Here is an 8,597-nt window from a genome sequence, read left to right on the forward strand (position 1 = left end):
GATATGTAATAAAACTTTAAGCTTAATATTTACCATTTAGAAAGTTATACTAAAAAGTATTCTTAGTTATTATAAGTTTCGAGATTTGCATACAAAATTATGAAATATACATGTGACAACAGGAAACAAACTTTATGCTCTCTCTCTATATATATTACAGCATGTTAATTAAGAAGTTTATTGAATTTATAATTTTATTGTGAAACATTATGAAGCAAATAATATGCTAATTAAAATACAGAAGTAAAAATAATTTATTACTTAATTCATAAACTTTACATAAAACCTTAAAAAAAGAATTAATTAAAAAATAACACAATATAACATTTCATAAAAATTCGTTTCGACTGCTTGGAAAAAATGAATGGTTTCTTCCCCTTCTTTGTAAACCATGTCTCCTAAATAAAGAAAAAACATTTCTTTTAAAATCATAACCATGCTCTTAAAAAGCTTATAAAAATTATTTTAATAGATGTTTTAAACATGTGCTTATATAACACTTTTAATCATATTTCTTTATAATATCTTAAGTAATCAGGAACAGCTTAAATACTTTAAAAAATTGCATATACAGTGAACCGTCTCATTACTACAAGCTACCTCAGTCAATCACTTTTTTAATTTAACCAGCATTCCTCATAAAATAACTAATTAGTAAACATAACTTCTCTAAGATGCCCAATATCATTAAAGATCAAAATCTTCAGGAATCACGCATAGCTAGCTTAGAGAAGATTCATTGTACAAAAACAGCCAATATGCAAATCTTTTCATAAATGAAGCCACCATAGTTATTAAATATAATATACAGTATACTTATATTCAGAATTCAGAACTTGAATAAATTTCTCGAACTGTTTTAGCATTCGAAAAATATTATATTTATTACCTTAAATTTCTAAAACAATATTACATATTGGTCCAAATGAATCACTGGGACTCGGACAACATTTTCCCCTTAGCTTTCTTTTAGCAACAGGATTCTGAAATTGTTTTAATGATTTAGGTAATATTTGTCTTCCTTAAGGCGCTCACAAAACAAGTTACCCTAAATTTTTCATCTGCATAGTGGTCGTTTTCATCTTACCAACTGATTTGCTAGTGGATTTTGGGTGCATGACCTATTATTTATGAAACAATAATAGTGAACAGCTTCAAGAAAATGGGGATATCTAATGCTCTTGATTCCCACTTATTTTTACTAATTTTATCTTCCGAAAATTGAGAGGGAAAAATTAAACGAATAATTTAATTTCCAAAGGACACAGTCACAGTAGGAATATAACAAATGAAAAGTAATCATGTATAAACTACTACTATCACAATATTATTTCTTTAAAAGAAACCTCTATTTCAGTAAGAATACACATAATTGCAACATCTAATAAGTTATCTCATTTCTTTATAAATTTGAATTTCTCTCATTCTCATTGTTGTTCTTGAAATTCCTTAAGCCTCAAATCATACATAAATAATTAGAGGAGATGAATATGCAGCTGATATGGCAAAATTGCACAGTGAATGGCAGTTGTTATTTCCTTTCACTATCATAGATCATTTTTTGTATTAGGCTGACATAATATTCAACAGTTAGAAAGATTCAACGGGGCCTTTAGTGTACAAAAGTTTGCCTTTGTTAGTATGACGAAAACAATCAGTATGTCGATAAATCCATTTTAAAATCTTGGGATATTCATTTTCTAAATGCATTAAAAGGGGGAAAATTATGCAAATATTTTTTTAATTTTCAAAATCTGGTTCTAAAGCTGGGTGGGATGGAATATGCAACGCAATACGGTAATTCTGAAGATCATTGCTCGTGGTAGTACAAACTGAGTGGTGATTACATGCTGTAGAAGACGGCACAAATTGCAGTTCCAGATGCATTAAATACTTTGAGGTCTATGGAATAGCATTTGGCAATAATAAGAATGAAATTCAAGATATAGGGAAGTAGGAATGAAGATTATTATTATCAGATACTGAAATGTTAATGTTACTAAGCATTCTTATTGGAATGTAGGTTTCTTTTATATAATAATACTATGATAGTTACCAGTAGTTCATTCATGAATATTTTTGATTGGTTATGGTCTTACTGTAATCACATCCTTCAAAATTAAATTATTGCTTAATTTCCACCTTGATTTTCATACTATAATATTAGTAAAAAGGAGGAAAAATGTCTGCAAGTAAACATAACTCCTCTCTATATATCATTATGTCGATAAATCCATTTTAAAATCTTGGGATATTCATTTTCTAAATGCATTAAAAGGGGGATAATTATGAAAATATTTTTTTTAAATTTTCGTGTGCAACTAAGCAAAACAAATGTGACTTTTTCTTCTTTAAAAAATTTGTGTTTATATATAGGATGAGAATTAAGTTCATTTTAAAGACTTTTGACACATGAAATACACATGATCAAAATAAATTAGAAAATTAAGTTCAAATAAATTTTAAGCTAAATTACGTGTTTAAGTTGCAATACTTCAGTTTGATCTATAATCCGGACTCAAAGCTACAAACTTTCTGTGCATGCGTCGCGTTGACGCATGCGCGTAAGACCTTTACGGCTGCGAATATGCGTGTAATACGTTTACACATGTGCGTTTAATGTATAACGGACGGTATAAGCTAAGCTAAAATTATCTAATTCAGTTAATGTTACAGATTGCTTTGTTCCTTAATCTTCGAATTGGATCCGGCTTATTAGTTTTTGAAGACTGTTAGAGCAATTTCATAAAAGTAAGCTTGAATTTTCAATTATGTCAAATAGAATTTCCGATATATATTTACTAATATGTAAAGGATCTGCAAAACGAAAGTATGTTTCGAAGTCCATTAAACAAAAAGAGGAATTGCTGCAAATAAAATGGATAAAGGCATAATCCTTTGTTTATCTAACCATTCAGAAATCTGCTGTTTATCAATTTCACGCTGCTCTGCGGCGGGAGGGGGGAAAACGCCGCGGCGGGCAATGTGTTGGATGTTGATCTGTCAGCAATCCTTATCTTCAGGGCAGATGTTTTTATTTTATTTGGCTTATAATTCCTTACTAAATGTAGTATTTCATCTCGATGTACTTCGTCTTGTTTATGATTTAAATCAAATTCCTCGTCATTATAATTCGCTTCCGACAGTGAAGAAAGTGATACAGAGGTTATTGAAAACGAAAAAATTTCGATTGACAAATTAGTCGGTATTCTTGACACAGCAATTATAGGACGTCAACAGCGGAACTTTGTAATTGAAGCAGAAATTATGGCTGTTTATAGAATTAAAGAGAAAGTATTATCACATAAAACGAAGCAACTTAAACAACTTACATTGAAAGAAATGTTTAATAAAGTAAACAAATAAATATTAAGCTTTTTTTTTTTTTTTTTTTTGTAAATTTTGATACCCTTTATATCATAATTGTTCTTTATTTCATAAATTACTGTTTCATATTTTTAATTTTATAATTTCTGCATGCCATCTTACCAGATTTAAACTGATGATTTGTAATCCGGAAAAATCGATAATCCGGAATCGCCGAAGTCCCGACGAGTCCGGATTAACGACTTTTGACTGAACTAACAAAACCAAACATCATATTCCCATTCTGCACAGTATAAAAATTCTTCTGCAAAACTGCAAAAATTACCAACACTTTGGCTTATTTGATAACTTTCGAATTCACTCCTTTGTTTGCATTTAGAATTTATAACTTTAATTTTCCACAGAAATTTGTTTTTGATTTTAAAAAATTTCACTGGCATAATTTCATTCACTTCAGCATATATTAATAGATGCAGAAGGTTTTTGTACTTTACATAATTTTAAATCTTATGTAACCTAACGTAATTAATAACAAAATCAAAACATAGATCAGAAACTGCATAAAATTTAATAAATAATTTCTACTAGTGTCACACGAAATGTTATGAAATTAATCAATAAAATGAGATAAAATATATAGAATTAATATTCCACATATATGAAGCTGGAAGTTTTACGTTAAATACTTTTTTTTAATTAAGTATTTTTAAAAATGACTCCTTAGAGCATGGGACCTTTCGTAATTAGAACTTGCAAATCCACTTCGCTAGTCTTTCATAACATTGCTTTTCTTTTATTAACAAGAAATATTGCATTCAGTTATTTAATTTAAGATTTCCAAAAATAATGCTACTGAAAGGCATGAATACTTACTTAAATTTGAAATTAATTTAGTTGACTTAAAATAATATTTAAAAAAATAAATCTTCATATATACGTCTAACTATCAGACCTTATTAATTTTCTTTTATTTGAACAATATCTGAATTCTGCATTAGTTTGGACTAGTAAATCATTGGACAATTAAATACCAAGCTATAAAAGAACTAATGTAGTTTACAAATGCACTGAATTTTATTTCCTGCATTAACTTTCAAAGAAAGTAAAATTTTCTGCATATTTGCATCATTTGGATTGATGGCAAAGCATGCAAAGGCTATCAGTCTAAAGGGAAGTATATATTCATGGACGGCTTTGTAAGGAAAAGTAACTTGCATTTCCATTTATTCATGTGTGTGTGTATATATATATTTACAATTGTTAATGCTAAAATCAATGCTTCATTAAAAATTTATTATTATTTTATTTTTAATACTAACATACAGATACAGAATTGTTTTAAATTCCAATACACAATCATAATTTATTTTTAAGAAAACTTATTTTATGATTTATATATTATATTACGTGAATAAGAAAAACATTTGTCAAGAAATATATTAAACTTGTATTAGCAGATTCATGCTATCCTAGTAACAAGACTATCATACTTCAAAACTGTATTAAAATTGGGCAAAATAAAATCAACATAAATTCTACATTAAATGTTTAAAAACTTATAAGTATGATATATAATATAATAAATTTTGTAATTTATAAAATATTAATGGAATATTTTTGGAAATAATGTACAAAATTTTAGTTTTCTTTTATAACTAGTTTAACCAATTTTTAGAAAAATATTTTAGGTCAGTTCCATCTTTCCCCTGTTGATATTGGTATATTAAAATATATGGAATAATTAAGTTGCATCTAGTTAGTAAACCAAAACATTACAAAAAGTATGATGCGACATATTTTTAATCAATATAATTACTTCATTTTGGAATTATAACATATTCGTAAGAAATTAATACCATTGAAAAAATAATATTATTACACTAAAGAATAAACGAGATTCTCGACCGCATTGTTCAAGTTTTTGTAATTTTACTTCATAACACACTCGTACATAAACATATTAGACTGAATTATAAACCAAGTATAATTAATTAGGTAATCCTAGAAAAAGAATAAACTAAACCTAGTAAGCAAAAAATATATACATTACATTCAGAATTCTAAATGTTTACATAAACTTTTCTCGCAAGGCCTGCCGGGAAAAAGATGTCAAACGTTCTTTGGTCAGACGATTGCAAACGAACGCTAACATGATTAATTTTGTTTTCAAAAACCACATTACCGTTTCAATTAAATACCACAACAGTGATTAAATTTTGGAATAATTAGTTATAAATAATAATACGGGCAATTTAAGGCGTAATTTATCGGATGCACAATGACAAAATACTACTATTAGATCTGCATTTGGAATAAATATTCTGCACTCTTTCAACTCATTAGACATTACGAACACTGATATTAATTAATCGCAAAGCTTAAACGTTTAAATACTTACTCACTACATATAACAGTGCAAAGTGCATGAGAATAATCTGCATAAAATGAACAAAAAATATTTCAAACGTAATTGTAAACATTTTCTTACTTACCTGCGCTATACAACCAACATGCATTCAGCCATGTTTTTTTCTGCAACTAGCTTTCAAACACTTTTCTTCTGATTGGCTAATTTCCAGTCAGTCACGTGATTCTTCCGCGCGGCTACTGAAACATTATCTGTAATGTTACAGGCAAATTAGCTGTACCAGCCACAGTTTGTTTTCAACCTGTTACCATTACAGGAAATTCTTGTGTAACTTTTTGATTTCTGTAACTTTACAAAACTTTTGCCTGTAAAGAGCGAACTTTTTTTTTTACAGTGTACTACATACGGCTTTTTGTTAATTAAAGGCCAATCTTGGAGTTAGGCACTTGTTTATTAATCCAAAGTTAGTTTAGTTAGAGTTTTAGTTAATATTTTTATATTCTTACGTTCAGACCACAAGTGGTTGGTCTCTGTATTCCGAAGTCCGGAAATCATTGTAAAGAGAGAAAAATAAAGGGTTTCGTATACCCTTCCTGTGTGTATTGTCTACTTCACAATTTATTGAACGTAGCTTCAGTAAGCTCCCTGTTCCGAATCAGGACAGTTAATGTTTCCAAAGCAAGTAAAGAGGAAAACCAGACCTGATAAGGTATTTATTTTTTACACATGTTAAGCAAGGTTATGTGTTAAAATTAAAAGGATCCTGGCTAAAAGTTTACAATTGTGTGCCCCTTGTTTTTTGCAGATTCTTTTTTGACGCCAAGCTCGGCGCCCGGAAGGCAAAATTTCAAGATGGCCGCTACACAAAACCAAAATAAGAAGTCAAAGAATTGCACAAACTCTTTGTCCATGTACACATCGATCTGTTTTCTCTTAAAAAAACATCCTAGAATTGCACAAACTAGGCATTGCGCACTGCTTTAAATTGGTCCATATACACATCAATCTATTTTCATTTAAATAAAATCAGGAAGCTAAAACAAAGTTAAAACTATCATGGTAACCAGAAGTGAGGTTTTTTTGCGCTTTTGCAGCTGACGATAGTGGTTCGGTAAAACCATCGAAACTAGTCCGGTGAAAATTTGAAAATATAACGCTGATTTTTGTTATTTGACCTCTGAATTAATATTTGTTCGGCGTGTTATTGTGTCTTAATTACAGAAGTGAGGTTTCATCGCCAAAATTTAAAAAAAATTGTCGCTAATCGAAGGGGCATCCAATTCTACACTGGAGCTGGATCCTGAATTATAGTCATAAATAAACGGATGTTAATTAGGGCTTTTACTTTCATTAAAAGACATTATGAGAGAATTTGTATTATATTATTATCTCACATATATACGAATCTTAAAAGAAACATTTAGTTATAAATATATTGAAGATATTTAATAAATAAAAGATCTTTAAAACGAATTTTAAATTCAGTAGTCTTAAATAATATCCTAAAACTCTAAAATTAAAAGATTAAGAGCCTGGGAGATATAATCTGATCTTATTGAGAAAATTTGTCACTAAATATGGAGGTACATGTATTGTAAAAATAGAAGTAGATGGTGAAGAAAAAGCGTTTTATCTTAAAAAAAAAAGTCATGGAAAACGTTCTGACAATACTATCCAGAAAATTAATAAAAGAAATTGCATATTCAATTATAAAGATATAAATGATGAATATTTACATGAATTAGAAAAAGAATTTTAAAAATGTATTTTTTAAACTTAACTTCTATTTTTTATTTAAATTTTTTAGTATTAATTTTAATCTTCTCAATCTTGTTTAGTGTCATACTTTTGAGTAACTTAAAATGCTATATAAAGAAGGTTTGAAATTATATTGTTTTCTGTAAATATTTTAATCTTCTTTTCATATTTTTTGTTGTTATCATATAGAAATAATATAAATTTTCGTATCATAAATTACTGAATTTTGAGGGTATCTTAAAATGTCATAAAAAAGGTGAAATTTTTATTAATAAGTAGCATATGTGCCCCACTAAAGGAAACATTAAAAGTTTTTTTAGACAGATGTTGATGAAATCAGCATCTGTTTATAAAAGAATTCTGTGTCCTTAGTAGGGTACATATGCTGCTATCACGCTCATAAACCATTCCACCATATGGATTTTCGCTCAAAAATCTTAAATTATGGCGATTAATTTTGCTATAAACGAAAAAAGTGGCTTCATCCGTAAACATAAGTCTATTCGGGAAACCATCTACTGCCAGCTTACCTTGCAAATTCTGACACAAAGCTTTATGCAACGGTTTGTCAGAGGGACTTAGCACTTGCACCATCTGAAAGGTGTCTGGACAGAATTGTAGTCGTTTCCGTAACTCACTCCACACCGTTGCATGAGGTACATTGAGTTCAAAACTCGCACAACGCATTGATTTTATGGGACTTCGTAAAAACGTTTAAGGAATTTTTTCAACCACTTTGGTTTTGGCTGCTTTTCGTCTAGAGCTGGTTTTTAAACACAAGCACCCCGTATCCCGAAATTGATGAGGTGGCGATGCGGTAGTTCTTTACCAAATTTTGTCTAAAAAAATAATGTCTTTGAACGACGATAAAGGATGATGTATTGGCCCCTGGGTTAACAAGGGGTTAAGCTCCTTGGAATCGCTTCTGCGTTTTGGAGCAATTAACTGTATGTCAAGGCAAGCCATGAGCTAGCGAGGTCTGGGTGTCCCTTCACCCCAGAATACTGTACAAACTGACCTAATAACTGTATATACTGACATGTTTCTCCCAAAAGGGATTTCAAAATGGATTTAAAATGGAATTTTCGTGACGTCTGTACGTATGAATGTATGTATCTCGCATAACTCAAAAACGATTAGCCAT

General features: G+C 29.4%; 1 long non-coding RNA gene across 1 annotated transcript; it reads right to left on the bottom strand.

Annotated features, from left to right (window-relative positions):
- Positions 1 to 236: 236 nt before the first annotated feature.
- LOC146992975 (uncharacterized) lies at positions 237 to 5,860 on the bottom strand. The gene is made up of 2 exons (XR_015038971.1): positions 5,820 to 5,860; positions 237 to 398 (listed from the first exon to the last, which is right to left on the bottom strand). It is a non-coding gene; the product is annotated as an uncharacterized LOC146992975 (long non-coding RNA).
- Between the last annotated feature and the right edge of the window lie 2,737 nt (positions 5,861 to 8,597).

Source organism: Stegodyphus dumicola, chromosome X2, assembly GCF_044657685.1.
Source record: "Stegodyphus dumicola isolate Sdum_Otavi_A_Nest chromosome X2, ASM4465768v1".
Taxonomy (NCBI): domain Eukaryota; kingdom Metazoa; phylum Arthropoda; class Arachnida; order Araneae; family Eresidae; genus Stegodyphus; species Stegodyphus dumicola.